The sequence below is a fragment of the Rhincodon typus genome, chromosome 9 (genome assembly GCF_021869965.1).
Source record: "Rhincodon typus isolate 14 chromosome 9, sRhiTyp1.1, whole genome shotgun sequence".
NCBI classification, from domain to species: Eukaryota; Metazoa; Chordata; class Chondrichthyes; order Orectolobiformes; family Rhincodontidae; genus Rhincodon; species Rhincodon typus.
Window position 1 is genome coordinate 77,420,563 of NC_063340.1, and position 20,492 is coordinate 77,441,054.

Below are 20,492 nucleotides of genomic sequence, written 5' to 3' on the forward strand. Positions count from 1 at the left end.
TGAATGGCCTTACCCTGCTCCTAAGTCCTGTGTTTCTATGCTCAATTATCTGCACTAAATTGCAATGCCTTCAAAAAGCAGACTGCTCCACTTAGTCAGGCTCAGTTCATGGAGCCAGACAAGACTGCAACAGGAAAGTACAGCAGGGGAGACCTCATCTGAAAGAGAGGGATTGATTGTCAAGGTGGAATGTTTGCTGTCAATGTCTCAGCTCATTGTTTTAGAGGCTGATTGATCAGATTGACTTGGCAATAGATCCTATCCTCTACCAGATGGACTTTATCAATGCAATGTTATGTCAGTTTGCAATGAAAAGTACACCAGCAACAGTCTAACGCTTAATCAATTATGTCATTAAAGGTCAACGTAACTGTGTTGTTTACATCAATGATTTTGGTGTTTTCAGCCAAACTTGGAAAGAATATTTGCATCATTTAACTAGACTGTTTGGTCAGCATTAAAAAAGCCAATTTGTTTATAAATCTGTCTAAAGACAAATTGCCAAAGCAAAGGTGACTCATATGGGTTGCACTTGGGGACAATGTCAAGTGGCACTACTGAAGTGACAGTACAAATTACTTTGGATTTTCCCAAGTCTAGGACAAACATGAAATTTTGCATCTGGTCGCCCTGTTACAGGAAGAATATTATTAAACTGGAGAGGGTTCAGAAAATATTTACCAGGATGTTGCCGGGAATGGAGGATTTGAGTTATAAGGAGAGGCTGAATAGGCTCGGACTTTTATCAACATAGAAGGTTAAGGCATGATCTTATAGAGGTTTATAAAATCATGAGGGGTATAGATAAGGTGAATGGCAAGTAAGTTTTCCCTAGGGTGGGGAATTTCAACACTAGGGGCCATATATTTAAAGTGAGAGCAGAAAGATTTAAAAAAGACATGACAGGCAATTATTTTACAGAGAGTGGTTTGTGTGTGGAATGAACTTACAGAATGTGGGCACAGTTACAAAATTTAAAAGCCATTCTAATAAGTACATGAATAAGAATTGTTGGGAGAGATATGGGCCAAGTGCAGGCAGGTGAGACTAGTTTAGTTTGGGATTATGGTTGGCATGGACTGGTTGGACCAAAAGGTCTGTTTCTGTCCTGTACAACTCCATGACCATGACTCTATTGTGCTGGTTGAGTGGATTCTATCTCAAATTGTTCCATATGGAAGAAACTTATTTACTTGTTTCATAATCCTATGGTCTGCTTCATAAAATTTCAGGTCAAGACTTATGATTCCTTCAGCAAAACTTAATTCTCCATCTGTATAATTTGAAAATTGTTCACAAGCCTAGAAAACAAATGATATAACAGATGTCTTATCAAGAACACAAGAGAAGGATCAAGAGAATAGACCAGACCAGACCCCCTCAAAACACTTTAAGAAGGTAGCTTGGACCCTAACATAGGGGAGGCAATGGCCTAGTGGTATTATCGCTGGACTGTTAATCCAGATACCCAGGTAACAAACTGGGGACCTGGGTTTGAATCCTGCCACAGTAGATGGTGGAATCTGAATTCAACAAATGTTTGGAATTAAGACTCTAATGATGACCATGAATCCATTGTTAATTGTCGGGAAAAACCCATCTGGCTCACTAATGTCCTTTAGGGAAGGAAACTACTGTCCTTACCTGGTCTGGGCCTACATGTGACTCCAGACCAACAGCAATGTGGGTGACTCTCAACTTCCCTCTGGGCAATTAGGGATGGGGCAATAAATGCTGGCCTAGCCAGCGATGACCTCATCCCGTGAATGAATTTTAAAAATTGTCTTATTTTAAAGGCAAATGTCAAATGTTGTGTTCCAGAATCAGTTTGACTGGTCAAGCTACTCGATGTGAAGCAAAACATAATTTATTCAAACACTTTTGTTAAAATACAGCAAAAGAAAGAACTTAGAATAACTTAATTCTATTGGAAAACTTAACAGCGTAAGACACGCAGTAACTATTACGAATTAACTGTTGCAATATAGTAACATCCCATAAACATACCCCTTGGAAAAAAAGGCAAATTCAGAAATCAGATTTTCTCACATGCAATGCCCACTGTACGAAGAGAAACCCCAGCTTTTAGCTGTAACTGAGAGCGGAAAAAAATAGCTTCTACTTATTCAAGACTCCAGCAGCTTCTGCTCAAAGTAAAGCTAAAAAAAACCCTAGAAATCCTGGTCTGTGAGACGTGGCCACACCCATTCAGGCTGTTTCTATTGTTCCAATTTCAAAAACAAAGCAAGGCCTCACAAGCTGTTATGTTATTACAGACTGCTCGTCACCTCTCGTTCAATCTCTCTCTTAAAAGAAACCAGGAAAAAAATATATCTCTTAAAAGCCACAGTATCATCACATGCCCATAGACATATGTAAACCAACGTTACTATGTAACTTATGCATGTTTAATGGCAATATGTTACAGCTGTTAATGTTAATTAATAATAGTGTTAAGATAATTTGAGATGAGTAATGAAATTGCCTCTTCCGGATACATTTTCACTGTTCTTTGGGGTGGAGTTGTGATATGAGATGTATGACTCATCTGTGTTTTAACATAATTTGTTTGAGAGTTTGGGTTTTGAACTAATGACACCCATTCTGCAGCATTGGGTATTTATGTTCCTGTGAAAGACTGCTTCGTTAAAATGAAGTAAAAAGAGAAGACAAGATGTGATCTATCAAATCAGATTTCAGTTTGAGATTTGACTTTGCCAGTAATAACATCAACTGGGATCATATCACCTGAACGATGCTTATTCCTCAAGCAGTGTCACTACCATACAAATTAGGAACAGGATTAGGCCATTCAGATTCACTAACCTGCTTCTCCATTTGATAAGATCATGGTCTCAACTTCACATTCTCACCTACCTCCAACAGCCAGTATAAACTAACATAAATAGATTACCTGATAATTATTGCAGTTTTTGTTTGTTTGACCAGGCTGTGCCAAAATTGGATGGAATTAGGATGCTAACTGTAACTAAATTTAATCCTGGAGGTTTCATCACCCGAGTTGCCCAACACTCCAGGTATTAGTCAGCCAAACATTGCCTTCCAATGCCAATTAGGAAATAAAAAGACTCATTACCAGTTTGAAAGTTGCTTGGCTGTCAGCCAAATAGTCTTTTCCCCCATTTGCAATATTTTCATATGCAGCAAAGAGAAATGTTCAAGCAAAACGACAAGCAAAAACTTCTTTAAAATGTCCCAGTGACTCTCTCCATTGCACGCAGTAGTGCCTTGGAGATTGATTTCAATTCCCTGGGATTCTGGCCCAATGTTGTAGCATTGGCAACCCGCACTGCCATGTTTCCTATATTACAACAGTAACTACAATTTAAAGGTATTTTAATTGGCCATAAAGTGCTTCGGAGTGGCCTCAGGCCAGGAATGGTGCTATACGGTTGCAAGTCTTTCTTGAACTGAATTTATCAGTGAGTTGTCAGGCAAATATTCCTTGACTTTCAATATCTGGCAGTGCTCTTTTTAATATTAGGCTTCCAAATGTAACCTTCTGAATAAATGTGTATGTTTTCTCTTTAGTATTCAAGACCACTCAGCTAAAGCTAACAAGCTACCTGCTGACAGGCTCATAACTTAAATGTGCACTGACAGGCAAAACACTAAAGTCTTCATAAACCAGCTAAATTGTTTCCCACAACCTATAAGAAACATGAATTCCTGCAATGGACAAACAAATAGTAATTGAAGTTTATGTGTGTATTTCAGGCCTCAACTTATTTCGTCGTGGTTACAGATATAATTGGAAACATATTTTTTTTTGCTCTCAATTCCCCAGATTCCTGAGCAGTTGCAAAATTTCCTCAATGGTCCTATTAAGTGAATAAAGTGCCTTAACATGACAGATAAAATCTGAAACAAATAAAGCACTAAACTGGTTTTCATTTGGCATTAACAAAAGATTATCATTCACAGAGGTAAGCAGGCCATAAAATAGCACAGTTTTAATCAGGATCACATTGATTCGTGCATCTCAGGAGAAATAAAATGACAAACAGCGGCGGGCAGTAAATGAAGGGAAGTAACAGTGCAACTAGCCATCTGCAACTTAACAAACCGCATGCCATTTTATCTCTTTAAATGAACTGATTCCAACACTCCGGGATGAGCTGGAAATCTGTGTGTTCTGGTGCTTATCTTGGCTTAGCCAAGTCCCAAGGCCAATCCGAACTGAAAGGAAAAACACAAAGTGCCTAACATCTTGCTCAGGTGCAAAGTTTAAGGTTCAACATGACTGGGATTAACACGATATTATGAAGCTATTTCTGACATTATCGCAGCCCTGGAATGAGCTACAGCTTTTTGAAAATATGACTATTGTAACTGACGAAGTATAAGAAATTCGGTCAAGGCTGGACTGTATGCTCCCTCAAGCCTGAGTTGCCATTCTATACAGCCGTACAATGCCCATGCCCCAGAGGTTGCTAGATTTTCATGGATATCTTTTTTAGGGTTACAAATAATTGAAGATGACATGATAAGTTGGGAAAATGCCCAAAGAGGTTTGTCATGTCCTGGACTTTGCAAATTGAGCCATGGTAAGGAAGTAATGATGTACCATGCTACTGCACCTAAACACTGGTCTGACCTCAACTTCAGTATCTTGCCCAAATCTGGGCACCAAATTTGAGGTTTAAGAAAGGGTTGTTCTTTACAGATGAGGGTGTCACTGGATAGGCCAGCATTTATTGCCCATCCCTAATAGCCCAGAAGACAGTTATGAGTCAACCACATTGCTGTGCGTTTTTAAAATTCATTTTGTGGGGTGTGGGTGTCTCTGGCTGGCCAACAGATTTTTATTGCTTGCCCCTAGTTGTTTCTGAGAAGCTGGTGGTGAGCTGCTGTCTTGAACCACTGCAGTCCACCTGCTGTGGGTTGACCCACAATGCCATTAGGGAGGGGATTCCAGGATTTTGACCCAGCGTCAATGAAGGAATGGCAATATATTTCCAAGTCAGGATGGTGAGAGGCTTGGAGGAGAACTTGAAGGTAGTGGTGTTCCCGTGTACCTGCTGCCCTTGTCCTTCTAGATAGAAGTGTTTGTGGGTGTGGAAGGTGCTGTCTGAGGATCTTTGGTGAATATCTGCAGTGCATCTTGTAGACAGTACACACTGCTGCTACTGAGCGTCAGTGGTGGATGGAGTGGATGCTTGTGGATGTGGTGACAATCAAGCTGGCTGCTTTATTTTGAATGGTGTCAAGTTTCTTGAGTGTTGTTGGGGCTGCACCCATCCAGGCAAGTGGGGAGTGTTTCATCACACTCCTGATTTGTGCCTTTTAGATGATTGACAGGTTTGGGGAATCAGGAGGTGAGTTACCTCAATATTCCTAGCTTCTGACCTGTTCTTGTTGCTGCTTTGTTTACTTGGTGAGTCCAGTTGAGTTTCTGGTCAATGGTGACCCCTAGGACATTGATAGTGGGAGATTCACTGATGGTACTGGCATGGAAAGTCAAGGGCAGTGGTTAGATTGTTTCTTATTGGTGATTGTCATAGCCTGGCATTTGTGTGACAGGAATATTACTTGTCACTTGTCAGCCCCAGCCTGGATATAGTCCAGATCTTGTTGCATTTGAACATGGACTGCTTCAGTATCTGAGGAGTTGCACGTGGTGTTGATCATTGTGCAATCATCAGTGAACATCCTCACTTCTGACCTTATGATGCAGGGAGGGTCATTGATGCAGCAGCTGAAGATGGTTGGGCCTAGGACACTACCTGAGGGATTCCTGCAGAGGTCTGGAGTCACATGTAAGCCAGACTAGGTAAGGATGACAGATTTCCCTCTCTAAAGGACATTCATGAATCTAATTTGTGAGTAGCATTAGTATCGTAAAAAGGATTCATGAGAATGATGCACATCAACTAAACAAGGAACTTCAACAGTATCAATGGATTGGAGAAACTGCTCTTGCTCTTTGAGAAAAGTCAAAGAAGAGAAGATTTGGTAGAGGTGATCAGAATGATGAGGCCTCTGGACAGCAAGGTGCAGAGCTGGATGAACACAGCAGGCCAAGCAGCATCATAGGCTCTGGACAGAGCTGGTCATGATTTAAGGTAATCGTCAATGAATGAAAGGTGACAGGTGGAAAAACATCATTATTTTATGCAGTGTGGGGTCAGGATACAGAACACGTTGCCTGAATGGAAGGTGGCAAGAGATTCAGTAAACGCTTTTGTAGGGAATTGGAGGAGCATATGTTGGAGATAAAATTGCTATGTGGGAAAGGGCAGTGCAGTGGGATTAACAAAATCGTTCTTGCAGAGAGTCAACATAAACTCAATGTAATAAATGCCCTCATTCTAATTTTATGATTCTATAATATGATGAATTTTCTACCCTCCTAGTTACACCCTCAAAAACTCTGATAAATATGTCTTATGATTTCCCTTTCAAAAAGACATTGATTCTGCCCAATCACATTAAGCCCAGGCAGGGTAGAGCACCATGATATTAGAACGGCTCAAATGGGTTGTCTTACTGACGGTACACTGCTCCCATCTAAATCTTCCCGTCTCATTTGACCTTTGACCTTTGCCCCGAAGACTTTCAAAACCCAAACTTGATGTCACCTCAACGCTGTTCCTCGATGTGTAGCGCCTCCTCTTTCCTCTAGCTTTTAATCTTCGCAGACCTCCGTTCCTCACCTCGGGTTGTCAATAAAAGAAATCAATACAGCTTTCAGTTTACACAAATGATTTTATTCCAGTGGGGGGAGGCAATTAGTTTGACTGCTGCCACATCACACATGTGGGGAAATAATGACTGTTACTGGCAGATAGCAGTTTGGAAATGAGTTTTCTAAAAAAGTGCAGTGTAATTAGCAATCGGCTGTGAAACATTTAATGTGGTGCTGGCATTCATTTAGCTGATTACAATCCATTCTGGACAAAGACATTGCTAGGTAATCAGCAGCAAATGATCTCTTGATAGACTCCATGTAATGATTCCAGGACCGTTAATCCAGCAGTGCAAACGTCATCAGAACCCAACCACCAGAAGCATGCATAAGACACACAAAGTGAAAGCAATTACCTTTCCTCTTTACAAGCAGCAGACACAGTAGGAGATGGATTAGATGGGCAATATTCTGCACAGTCTCCAAACTCTCATTACTTGGGCCTCATTTCCACAGTTTATCATTCCACCAGAAACACTTGCCTTGTTGACTGTATCTTATCGCTCCCAAGAATGTCATGCTAGCTACCAATACATAGGGCTGAACTTTCCAAGTCCTGTTGAGCTGTCACTGGGAATGGGGTTGACAGAAGTCCAGGATGTTTTACATCAGGGTGACTCCACAATGTCTTCCTGCCTCTGACCCCTCTTCCTGAAGGTAGACTATCTGTGGCAGTGGCTAGCTGCACGGCAGCTTCAAAGGGATAATGAAGCCACTTGAGAGGATGAAATAACTCTTCAATGGGAAGCATCGCATCACCCATCAGCCTTTATTTACAAATGTATAGCTTTTGACAACAACACTGCCTCTCTGAGTCACGGAATATTATATCCCTAATATTCATCCTTTATGTCAGCCAGTGCTCCCTGATTGGACCAGATTAATAGCCCCAATCAGGGAATTTATATTCTATGAGGTCCAGCTGGCTGACCTGGCCTGGCTACAAACGTTACAGAGGATAATTTTCGACAGGGTGCAGATTTTGCAAATAGTGGACACTACCTCCCCACTGATTCCGGTATCTCATAACTGATAAGAGCTCCAGTAACAGCTTCACAGTGGGAGGTCAGATCCTCTCACCTTCTAAAGACTGGTGAAAGAGTTCACTGGCAATAAATGGCATCAGCCCTGGCATGGAGCTGTTGGAGTGGAGGGAGATACTTTCTGATGCCAGTGGCCATGTCACCTTCCAGCTGCCCTGCAATTACTAATGTGGCTGCACGTGCCTCTCTGTTGCTTTTTTGGTCTGTCCCTTCAGCAGTTGGAGTTGTTGGTCTGTGTTGTAGATAGTGCCACCGATACCCTCAACAACTTGTCACCCCTAATAGGACAGCAGGTAAGTCAGAAGCTGCCTGCTAACCTGATGCTACTGATAATAGAATCCCTACAGTGTGGAAACAGGCCATTCGGCCCAACAAGTCCACACTGACCCTCCAAAGACCATCCCATCCAGACTCATCATCCTACCCTTTCCCTGTATTTCCCATGACTAATCCACCTAATTTACACATCCCTGGACACGTTGGGGCAACTTAGCATGGCCAATCCACCTAACCTGCACACCTTTAGACTGTGGGAGGAAACCAGAGAACCCAACGGAAACCCACGCAGACACGGGCAGAATGTGCAAATTCCACACAGACAGTCGCCCGAGGGTGGAATCAAACCCGGGTCCCTGGCGCTGTGAGGCAATAGAGCTAAGCGCTGAGCCACCGTACAAGATCATCAAGAGGACAGAGTCAGGACGCAGAAATGACGGTGTGCTTCTGTTCACTCTGTCCAAGCAGCTGGAGCTGCATAGGAATTCTGAAATGCATGTGGCAGTCTGGAGTTATAAAGTGTGACGGAAGAGTTCCCATCACTTTCCATAACAGAGTTGGCCAGGTATCCCCCATGTTCTTACTGCCTGCTGTTGGCACATACTGAAAGGATTTACAGACTGACACTCGGCCATGTTATGAATCCACCTCCCTGGGCTATCAGATCTTTCAGGGGTGGGACTTGAAGCTTCTGGCTTGAAGGCAGAGACACTATCCACTGCACCACAAAAACTGTCCTATAGCACTCGGAATGAGCTCATGAGAACAAGCAGACCATAAATATAACTTCTGATCTTAAAATTAAACTCATTGGGACAGTGTGAAATTGTGTAACACAGATTAACAACCAGTTCTCCACTGGATTTTCTTTCCAGGAAGCAGATAGTCAAGATCCACGCACAATGACAATACACAGAAACATCACACACTGCTGCTGAGGAGGGATAGTAGGAACTGCCGATGCTGGAGAATCTGAGATAACAAGGTGTAGAGCTGGATGAACACAGCAGCCAAGCAGCATCAGAGGAGCAGGAAAGCTGATGTTTCGAGTCTGGGCCCTTCTTCACAAAAAAGGCATTTTTCTGAAGAAGGGTCCAGACCGAAAACGTCAGCTTTCCTGCTCCTCTGATGCTGCTTGGCCTGCTGTGTTCATCCAGCTCTATACACTGTTATCACACACTGCTGCTGTTTGGTAAAGAGCATTTCATCTTCTCTGTAATGCTTTGTAACGATAGACACAGGGCACACAGTCTGTAACTTGTATCCACTGCAGACAAATACATGATGTTCTCTGTGAGAGGAGAAGCTATGAACATAGTGAGCAACAAATGTCAATTGCTTCAGTGCCAAATGTTGCATCGAAAGTTGTAAGTTTTTATTATTTAAATTTTTTATTAAACCTAAAGTCCGCAAATTCTCAAAATATCTACGTTGCATAATTCAAACTAATTTATTCACAGTTAGATTGCTTTTGATTTATTGGCCCAATTTGAAAAACTAAATTCAACCCAGAAATTTTGCCAAAATTTGAGTAAAGTATTTGATATAGGAGGAAAGTATGAACAGTGAAAGCAAAAGACAATGAAGCTGGTCACTAATACCAAAAGGCTGAATTACAAGGAGACCCAAAAAAGTTTAGAAGCTTTGACATGATGTGAATGAGAGAGAGTATAACACCATTCCATAAACCATTCACAATTAAATCGAGCAGTCATTTATTATAGTCAAAAAAGCAGCAAGATTCATCAGAAACATTTATTGCAAGGACAAAAGTCTAAGGACTTCCTGCCAAAGCAAACCAAGGTGCTGGAATCTGTGTACAACACTGTAGGCACCTCAGAATGAAATGTATATTGTTAATATATCTTTTAACAATAAGTGTAGTGAGTCATCTCATTGCCATGTACTGATCTATAGAACACTTTATGTAATACAGCCTCCATTTCATGAAAATTTAAATTCTGGTCCCAGTGTTTTTGCAAAGCATGTTCTTTTACATGAATATTCCCCTATTTCAATAGCTTATGAAGATGGTCCTACAGCAGATGACCATGACATGTATATATTAATACTTGAACGTGCCTGTTATAAATGATAGGAATTGTATATAAGATATTTGTTATGTTAATAATTTGCATTTATATATTCTTTCATGATTCACAGACAGCCTTAAGCACTTCATGGCAACTGAAGTACTTTTGAAATACAGTGCCTATTACAAAGTAAGAAATGGAGCCATCAATTCGGAAACAGCAACTTCCCACAAACGACAATGTGATGACAGTCAGATAATCTGTTTGATGTTTTTCTGAAGCATTAATATTAGCCAGAGACATCAGGAAAAACTATTGCTCCTCAAAATAGTTCCATGGGATCTTCTGTGTCCTCCTGGGAGCACGGATGAGGCCTTGGTTTAACATTTCACCTGAAAAATGGCACCTTTGACTGAGCAGCATTTCCTCAGAACTAGCACATTGGACAGCGTATTTGGGTGTGAACCGAAAGGTTGCTGGTTTGAGACCATCTGTGTGCAGTTATTCCGACAGGTCCTGTCAGACGTGTTCTCCTTTACAGACAGGCTGTGGTGCACTGTATAATGTCACTGTGCCGATAATTAATCCAGGCTCATACGCTGGAGTTTAAATTTCACCAGGGCAAGCGGCAGGGCAAGTTCTATTTTGTCCTTCCTTGTTCCATTGGGGATCTGGGGTGGAGAGTGCTGCCCTCAATAGTCCTAGTAATTACCTAATAATTACCCTGGATGGCAAGCCACATGTAGTGTTATTGTGGCCTGGGTGTAACTGTTCTCCACATTTACATTGATTGTTTACATTTGCAGCTCCTCGTTCACTACCTGAAGGGGCTGCTCCTCAATATTTGGATGCTATTGATTTACGGACACCCTGTGTGGACAGTGGAGTGAGTCAGAGGGCCTCCTCCTGGGTCTGCTCCTGGGCTCGGTCAAAGTGACCATTAACATGTCCAAGCAGCCCACCGAGGAGGGGGTCATTGTACCTGACGATCCGCCCCTCTTTGGCATTTACATTCAAATTTGGATCCATTGAGAGGGGGCACGTGGTGTCCACTGGCATAATAGAAGCCTTTCGAGACCACAAGGCCCTGTTAAGGGCAGGAGTGCATCACCACCCTGGACAATGTTATTTTGATTTGATAAGTATCCATCCCCTTATATAAGTTTCTGGTAACCGTTAGTTTGTATTTTCATTACAGATTGCCATCATTCCCTCGGCGTAATTGTGGCTTGTTTTAAAAGAGTAGAAAAATCAGACTAGATTAGATGTTTGGGACTTTATTTCTGGTATTTTGACTCCATCTTCATGATAAGAAAGTTTCAAACTCAAATTTCAAGTGATTCCAATGTTTCTGTTTCTCATCTATTATATTTATAGTTGTTAGTTGATAGCCTTTGATTCATTTTTTTTTTACATCCTTCATAATTCTCCATTGGTAGTCATTGCACCCTCTTGTTTAGGACAATACATCCACTCCCGTTCGTGAATAGCTGTTGCTTTATGAATAAGAATTTGTGACGAGCTATAACACTGAAGGTTATACGTATAAATAGCGAATCTCTAGTGTGACACTGAAAGTGTGACAGGTGAACCAGATACAATGCTTTTATATTCCTAGATAGTGAACAGTTATCCTACTGGGACCCCATAGATCCATCCAAATTGTGTCAAATTGTGGTATCGACTCTGCCTTGGATGATTAGACATATAGCATGACCTAACACTGCATTTTTCATATGTAGTCTTGACTGAAAAGGGACTGTCTTTACGTCTAAGACTGACATTAGCTCTGAAGCAGAAAATGCTGTCCAGTTTGTGAAGGACATACAGTGTCGGCTCAAATCTTCAAACGTGAATGTTCTATTTTGAAATAAGTGCTACCCAGAAATTTAATCCATCTATTTTGGCCAGCAGCCATTCATTATAAAAAAAAACCAGTGATGCCACGAATACAGATCAGGCGGTTTCATTTTTATTTATAAGTGGTCATTCTTTAATCCGTCCTATTCATGAGAAATTGGTAATTTATTACAGTCATGCTGACAATTCAGAATCGGGTTCCTTTGTGCTGTCTGAACAAAGGGATACATGGGAGAGTCCTCAGTGGCAAATACACACAAGTGAACTCAGAAATACATGTATGCATACAACCAATTACACTAGAAATAAAAGTTTTGTCTTGTGTAATACTGTATTATGCCAGAAAAATTAAACAATAATGCTAACCTAAAGAAATACTGCCGGAGAAGCTGGAGTGGAGATTGAAATGGATGGTGTCAACTGGAACAATTAGATACATTTGTTGATTTAGGACGGATGATGATAGGGACGGTAGATGCGTTGCCAAAGTCAGGAGGATAGAGAGAGCCGCAGAGATTTTCTGAAGATGAAAGATTAGTTACCAATAAGAAAACCCAAGCTTGTGACAAGATCAAACTCATACTCACTCTATTCACATTCTGTTTGCCTCAGATGCCTGGGCATTAAGTGAAGATCAGTGAAAGGAAATAGAGGCCTTTGGAATGTGGATGTGAAAATATACACTAAAAATTCCCCACACGGACCATAAGATAAGTCAGAAGTACATGAAAGTGCATGAGCAAAAAGAACCAACAAAAGCCAGTATTTCAGCTGTTTGATCAGAACTGAAAAGTTATAACAATCTTTATTAGAGGCCAAAACAGAAGATGGTAGAAAGAGGAGGCCAAACTAGGCGTATATGAATAACGGAGGTCACAGAGCATTTGCTAATGAACGACATGGATATGTAAAGACGTGAAAAAAATGTGGATGATTGCTACGAGATCGGCGAGGATTTTGGGAGTTGGCAATTTGCAATAGTAAAATAAATGTGGAGAGAAAAGCTCTGGAAAAGGATTTGCAGGGAAATTTATCATAAGACAGATAAGCATGCTACACTATGACAGCAGTACTGGTAAGAGTGGCTACGTGCAGCAGTGACAATATTCTGCATTATGTAATGTAACATATGTGGAATGATGAGTTTCACATTACAATGTCCAGTGTTACATAATAATAGATGGTGACTGGGATTTTGCATCCCTCCCTCCACTCCCCTAGACTGGGAGCTAGCAATCAGAGTGTGATGGGGAGAAGAACCATGCATTTTACCAGTTGCCAAGAGAGGAATTGGGCAGCCTACCTGCCTGCCTTTGGGCCCATTGAGGCCCTTAAGTGATAAATTAATGATATGAACCATTGTCCCTTGGCCATTAGCCTGGGCCTCTGGATCATTAGCCACATGACACCAACCCTATAACACCATTTTCCCTCTTATGGCAAAATGATAGAATATCAGTTAAAGTCCTGAATATTTTTCCACAATAATCACTTTTACACTCAGTGCACTGATTCATACTTAAGACAAGGCTGAAAGAATTATTGATTCCCCTTTACCTAGGACACCTTTATTTGCCACACTTCCTTGGAGGTTAGATGCATTATAATCAATGCGTTATTAAACAGTCTCTTAGAATGCAATGATGCTATTTAATCATCCGTGAACTCCTACAAGCACCATATGTCAGTCCAGCCATGCGATGCTGTTTGAGGAAGCAAGGGGTAACAAGATTCCCTTCAAAGCAGCAAAGAAAATTGAATTGCCCTGTAGTAGCCTGCAGAATGGGAATTGGGAAAAGCAAGTGCTGTCTACCTTTTCAAGAAAGTCCTAGTGGTGATAGATAGGACTGGAGCCTGTCTCAGTCAGACATTAATTTACAAGTGCACAGCTCCTATCTCAACTATGTCCCAGTTTCAATCAGTGTCTCCTTGTATCCATTCCTGTGAAACTCCAATTAATGCCCGGGGCCTCCATATAATTAAACCCCGTTTAAATTAAATGGTAGTGATTTCCACCCCCTGTATATGTTTGCAGGGGTAAGTGTCTGCTTTAAATTAGAAAAAGCAAGATTACCAATGAAGTTGAGCTTTCAATTAACTTGTACCTCTAAGTATTATCTTCCCTTGCCGTGTATGGGGCCGAGAACTGCTGCTCCTGGCTATTTAAGCAAGTTGAACCTGTCAGCCATGACTGCTTCATTAGCTTCACCAACATAGTGGTACATGAAAGGGAGGAAATGAGAGAACATTCTGGACGTATTCCAACACTAGCTTAGATAGTTAGAGCATGGTGCAAATAATGCCAAGGTCATGGGTTCAGTCTGCATATTGACTGAGCCTGCTGGCTTCCAACCGAATGTTTGGGGTGGTACAATGGCTCAGTGGTTAGCACTGCTGCTTCACAGCACCAGGGACCCAGGCTCAATCCCACCCTCGGGCGACTGTCTGTGTGAAGTTTGCACATTCTCCCCGTGTCTGCATGGGTTTCCTCCAGGTGCTCCGGTTTCCTCCCACAGTCCAAAGATTTACAGATGGCAAGGCTAAATTTCCCCATAGTGTCCAGGGGTGTGCAGGCTAAGTGCATTAGTCATGGGAAATGCAGGGATAGGGGAGGGGTGGTGGGTCTGTTTGATATGCTCTTTGGAGGGATTGGTATGGACTCAATGGGCCAAATGGCTTCCATGCTGTAGGGAATCTATGTAAAACACCATGAAGATCTTTGCTCACTTTCACAGGTAGACTTATGAATCTCAAAACAATCACTCTGTAGGATCTAGCTGATGCATTGCTGTTATGGGCTCCTAAGATCTTACAGAAGCTTTGACCACCTTACTTCCTGATTAAATTTTGTACTTTTTGATTACACCTCTGAAGCATTTTGGTGCATTTCTTTAGAGTAAAGATGCTATATAGATTAACACACTATTGATAAGATAAATTACTTCTATTTTTGTATTGAATCATTGAATCTACATGGCCTGGCATCCTGCTCATTTCCCCATCTGGCTTCACAACATCTGTGCACTGCTTCAATGGATCTTCCACCACAACTGGTCTGCAGATGGATGCTGGTAACCCTGTACATGCCTGTCTATTTTTGTGAGATGAATTCATCAAGCAACATGCACCCATGTTGACAGCTACTCAACAGTCTGTCAAAGTGGTCACCAAAGAGTGGTGTGGGAGGGTCCAGTGAAGTGCTTGGCCAAAATGCAACTCAATGATGCTCAGTAACATGGCCAAGGCCATTCGTGAAAACAGGCCAGAGCTCTTATCCTCACCGTTTACATGTTGTCACAGAGCCAGACCACCTCCTGTGGATGTGGCATGGGTTGTCAGAAGTGTGAGTGACAGCCTTGTAGTTTTATAATCAAGATTTATGCTCTTGGTGGTTTTGGTTAATTAATACAGATCATAGAATCATAGAGATTTACAGTCCAGAAGGAGGCCATTCGACCCATCGTGCCTGTAATGGCTCCTCAAAGGGCTACCCAGCCAGTCCCATTCTCAGCCGTATCTCCGTAGCCCTCTAAATTCATCACTTGCAAGTATATAAGCAGCTCTCTTTGAAACCTCGTATGGAATCCACCTCCACCATTCTCCCAGACAGCGTATTCCAAATCCCAAACAAAATCTGAGTAAAGAAGTTTCTCCTCATCTCATTCCTGGCTCTCTTGCTGACAATTTTGAAATTAGTTACTGGCATACCAGCTAGTGAAGACAGAATATCCTTCTTTACCCTGTTAAAGTTGTTGAAAAGTTTGAACACCTCAATAAAGTCACATCTAAATCTTCTCTGTTTCAAGGAGAATAAGCTCAATTTCTCTAAAATCTCTCATTCCTGGCATCGTTCTAGTAAATCTCCTCTGCACTCCCTTCAGGGCATCAACCTCTTTCCTCAAATATGGTGCCTAAATCTGAACACAATACTCCAAGTGTGGTCAGACCAATGATTTGTAGAGGTGTAGCATCACTTCTTGCTTTTATACTCTATTCCTTTATGTATAAACCCATGGATCCTATAAGCTTTCTTAACAAATGTTTCAACTTTTCTTGCCGCCTTCAGAAAATTATGCGCTTGAACCCCAAGGTCCCTCTGCTCCTGTACTCCCCGCACATTTGTACCATTGAGTCTGTACTGTCTCTCCATGCTTCTTCTACCAAAATGCATTACCTCACATTTCTCTGCATTGAAATTCACCTGCTAGGCATCCCTTTGACCAACTTATCAATATCTCTCCAAAGTCACTGAGCATCATTCTCGCAATTCACTATTCTCTCTAGCTTACTATCATCTGCAAATTTAAAGATTTGGCCCTCAACACCTCTTTCCAAATTGTTTATATAAATTAGAAAAAGCAAGGGCCCCAACACCAATCCATTTTCAACTCATCTCAAGTCTAAGAAATGCCTACCTACTGTTTCCCATCATTTAGTCTCCTTCCAATCTATGCTGCCTAGGACCCATCAATCCCAAACATTTCTAATTTTCTGACCAACCTGCCATGTGGCACCATATCAAATGCTTTCTGAAAGGCCAAATGTGCAACAGCCACGGCATTACCCTCATCTACTGCCCGTGTCACCTCATCAAAGAACTGAGTTAAATTTATCAGACATGACCTCCCCTTGACAAAGCCATGTTGATTGATTAGTATTAACTTATTTTTCTCTAAGTCTACATTTACCTTATCCTGTATTATGCCCTCCATCAGATTCCCACTGTTGATGTCAAACTGACAGGTCTGTATTTTCCTGGGTTATCCTTTGTCTCTTTCTAAAACAACGGTGTTACATTTGCAATCCTCCAGTCCCCCGGCACTAATCCTGTCTTCAGGATTGCCTGGAAAAATGTAGAAGATGTAAAATAAATGTTAATTTCTCAGAAGATTATTGCGACAATTACAGAACACATCTTAGAATGTTTCAAATAAATGTGTTTTCGATGTAATTAATTTGTGTATTATGAAAATGTTGAAGCTGTTGTTAATTACAAATATAATGCATATTAATATATTACATTCCTATTAATTCTGATGAAGGTTTAATTTGTGGTGGCTGGTCAAAATGGATGGGTGGAGTCAGCAGGTAGCATTTTTTATTCCCCACTTACAGTGGTTCATCAATGAAAATATTTGAAAATTACTGGGCAAGTAAATCAGCAGTAAAACGACAAGCTTCTCACTTTCCCAGCAGCCAGAGAGACCATAACAAGTGAGCAGCATCAAAAAGTGTAAAGACTCCTATTTAAAACAAAATGTGATAAATGTCTCACATACCTTTAACAGGAGCTATTTCATTGCATCTCCCTCTAAGTGGTTTATGCATCTGTACACACGTGTCCACAGATCTTGAAAATAAAAACATATTCATTCACTCATTCATTCATTCATTTGTGACAAACTGAATTAATGCAGCTTAAAGGCAGCTGTGAGAAGATAAGGTATTTAGTTGCTGCAGAACCAGTCTGCTTCGTAGGAGAACATTGGGGGAGGGCTGAATCTTCACAAAGGCTCTCCTGATCATCCACTATTTCTCCAAGCTTTCCACAGATCTCCACCTGAAGCATCCAGGGAAAGGTTCCCCCTTGGAATCTTAACCACATTGTTATCCAGTAACTTCCTTGTGACCAATAGTCTGTCAGGAGATGGATACAGTTCAGGCTCCATCATGGGGTAATCTGTCTTGTTTATTCCTGGGTTGAGATGGTTGACTCATCTGGCAAGATTAGCTAGAATAAGCCTTTATCCTATGGTATTCAGAGGAATGGGATGCAATCACATTGAAATTTATGAAATTACTTGACAGGATAGATGCCGACAGGATGCCATAATGAGAGAACATATTCTTGGGATATGGTGCTAGCCACTTGGACTGTGATGAGGAGGAACTTTCTCACTCAAGAGATTGTGAGTCTTTGGAATTGTTCATCCCACTGAGCAGGAGGTGCCTGGCCAATGCAAAGATCGACATGAATAGATTTTTGGGAATCAGGAATATGGGCCTTTTGCAGCCAAAGTATAAGATCAGCCATGATCTTGCTGAATTCCAGAGAAAGTCTGAGGGTCTATACGGCCAATTCTCACTCCTATTTCTTAGACTGTTATGAAGAAAGTTTACCAAGAGTCATATCAAGGTGACTGATTCGATGGACAATGTACAAAAATGTCACTCTACATCTCAAGCATTGGACTATACAAGTGTAGACTCAGACCTTCTCTTGAAAGTATGATTACAAGTATGCATGAATTATTTTAAAGTATTTCTGGGGAGATAGTGTTCGCAATTACAACTTGCATTTATGTAGTAGCTTTAGCACATCAAAACGTGCTTTCAAGGACCTTTATCAACTATATGACACTGACACATGTAATGAGATCTTGGAACAGATGGTCAAAAGCTTGGTCAAGCCGATACAATTTTAAGGAGAATCTTAAAGGAAGGAAGATGCAGCATGGTTTAGGAGGGAATTCCAGAGCATAGGGTCACAAATGGAGGGATGAAAAGATTACCTGCCTGATCGATTAATGATTAGAAGAGTCACCTGGTTTAGCATATAGACACATAAAGATAGGATGCTGAGATCCCTACCCACCCCTCTGGTTAAAAAGTTAAAAGGTTGTGTCTAGCCCATTCCTGCTCCAATGGATCAAACACTGGGAACAGCATTAATTGGTTAGGTGGGACTGCCACCTCCATTACAGCAAGAATTCCTGCCTGTGAGTGACGCAGGTTAATCAATTGCATGGAAGATCTCTTGTGCTGGCAGTGCCATTAAGAGAAGTGGTCACTGCTGGAACAACAACAATCTCCAATGTCAAGTTGCCAAATCCAGGATGAAACATAAGGGGGAGTGGAGGGGACATTAATGGGGGTGGGAGTATTATTACTGAGGTTCCAGCTGATGGCACCTATGAGATAGGTAGAAGGGGGAGAGGAGAAACAGAATAGACAGACCAAGAGGAGGGGAATTAATGAGGAAGGACAAACTAAATGGAGGTCCTAAGTGTCATGGAGTCATAGAGTAATACAATGTGAAACTAGGCCCTTGGGCCCAATTCATCCATGGACTGTAAAGGGTCCATTAATTTTAGAACATAAACGGGAAAAATTTTCTACACCAATGTGCTGTAGAGAATACACCATGTATGTTTTTCACAGCTTAAAGGTCAATAGCGTAACTATGTGATGTTCACTTAATGGCTACGCAAGATCATGTAACCTTTGGAGAAAATGGATTTGATACTTTGTGAGACAAACTGGAACCAGGTGACTTTGAATGGAGAGCTGCCTAGTACAAATCTTCTGAATTTTTAAGATGCATTTTGGCACAGAACTGAGATTGGGCAGTTGCACTCAGACTTCCAGAAATCCTTCAGGCAAAGATAAATCTCACACTCTCTTTCTCTTTCCCTCTCTCTCATCCTCTGGAAGAAAACAGCAATCAAAGACTCTGTACTGAAAAAGTTCTAACTCAAGCAAAGACCTAGGTCCAACTGGCCAGCTATTGAATTGCGGGTGTTCTATCACTCTGCAGACAAGTACAATATCACATCATGACTAAATAATAAAAGAACCTGTGAAAGCCACCTCATTCCACTGTTAGGTTTGGATACTTGATCCATAGAGTGTGTGCCTTTTTGCCTATATTTTCTACCAATGATATTTCTATCAGGCTGTGTGTTTTGTCTTATTTTTGAATCAATATGAGAGTATTTGGATTTGAAGGAGATATAATTTAAGTTTGCACCTTGTATTTTGCTATTTGACAAAGAAAAAGTTTGTTTTATAAAAGTTTGTTTGATCATTGTTAAAACCCGGTGTGTTTTCTTTTGTCCTAGATGTAGCCATCTTAGTGATTCACATGGTCATTTATACATTTGTGATTGCTGGTAGAATATTGGGGTTTAATTACCAGTAAGCGCCCTTGTTCTATTAGATTCTTAACAGGGCCTAGTGAACCATTAAGCAGGCATCAGCATGCTGCCTGGCACCAGGGCACACAGTGAGAGCTGCTTCATGTCAGTGTCTCCTGCCACAGGTTACATCCTAGCAGAAAGGCCCTTAAGTGGACAGCAACTTTCCCCTTAAGACCTTCAATTAGCCCATGGCTAGGGAGGTCTGCAGATGTCTCCCTGTTTGTTGGTAAAATTCCAGCAGAGGCAGGCTCAGTGGGATGCAGATACAGATCCTCTCATCTGCAAACACCTCATCCCTTTCCATTTGGGCTTGGTTGCAATTCCGCCCTGAGATTAGGAATGTTCTAGAACCTATGCTGTTAATGTTTCTCAGCTGGGGCAGTACAAAGTGACGTTTGAGCTAAACGGGGAAATATTCCTCCAAGAGTTGCAGTGCTTGTCTGCCAATAGCCCTGCTTCAGCATCAAGGTGTAAGTCAATACTTTAGGAAGAGGGGTGAGGAGTTGCTGGAAATCTGCAGAAATTACAATCACAAGCCCCAGGTCACAGCAAAAAAGAGGACTATGGAAGAAATAACAAATGCTGTAGACTTCTGAGAATTTGTTTGAATAGGTTGGTAAGAAATGTAAGGTCTGGATGAAGATAGATAACA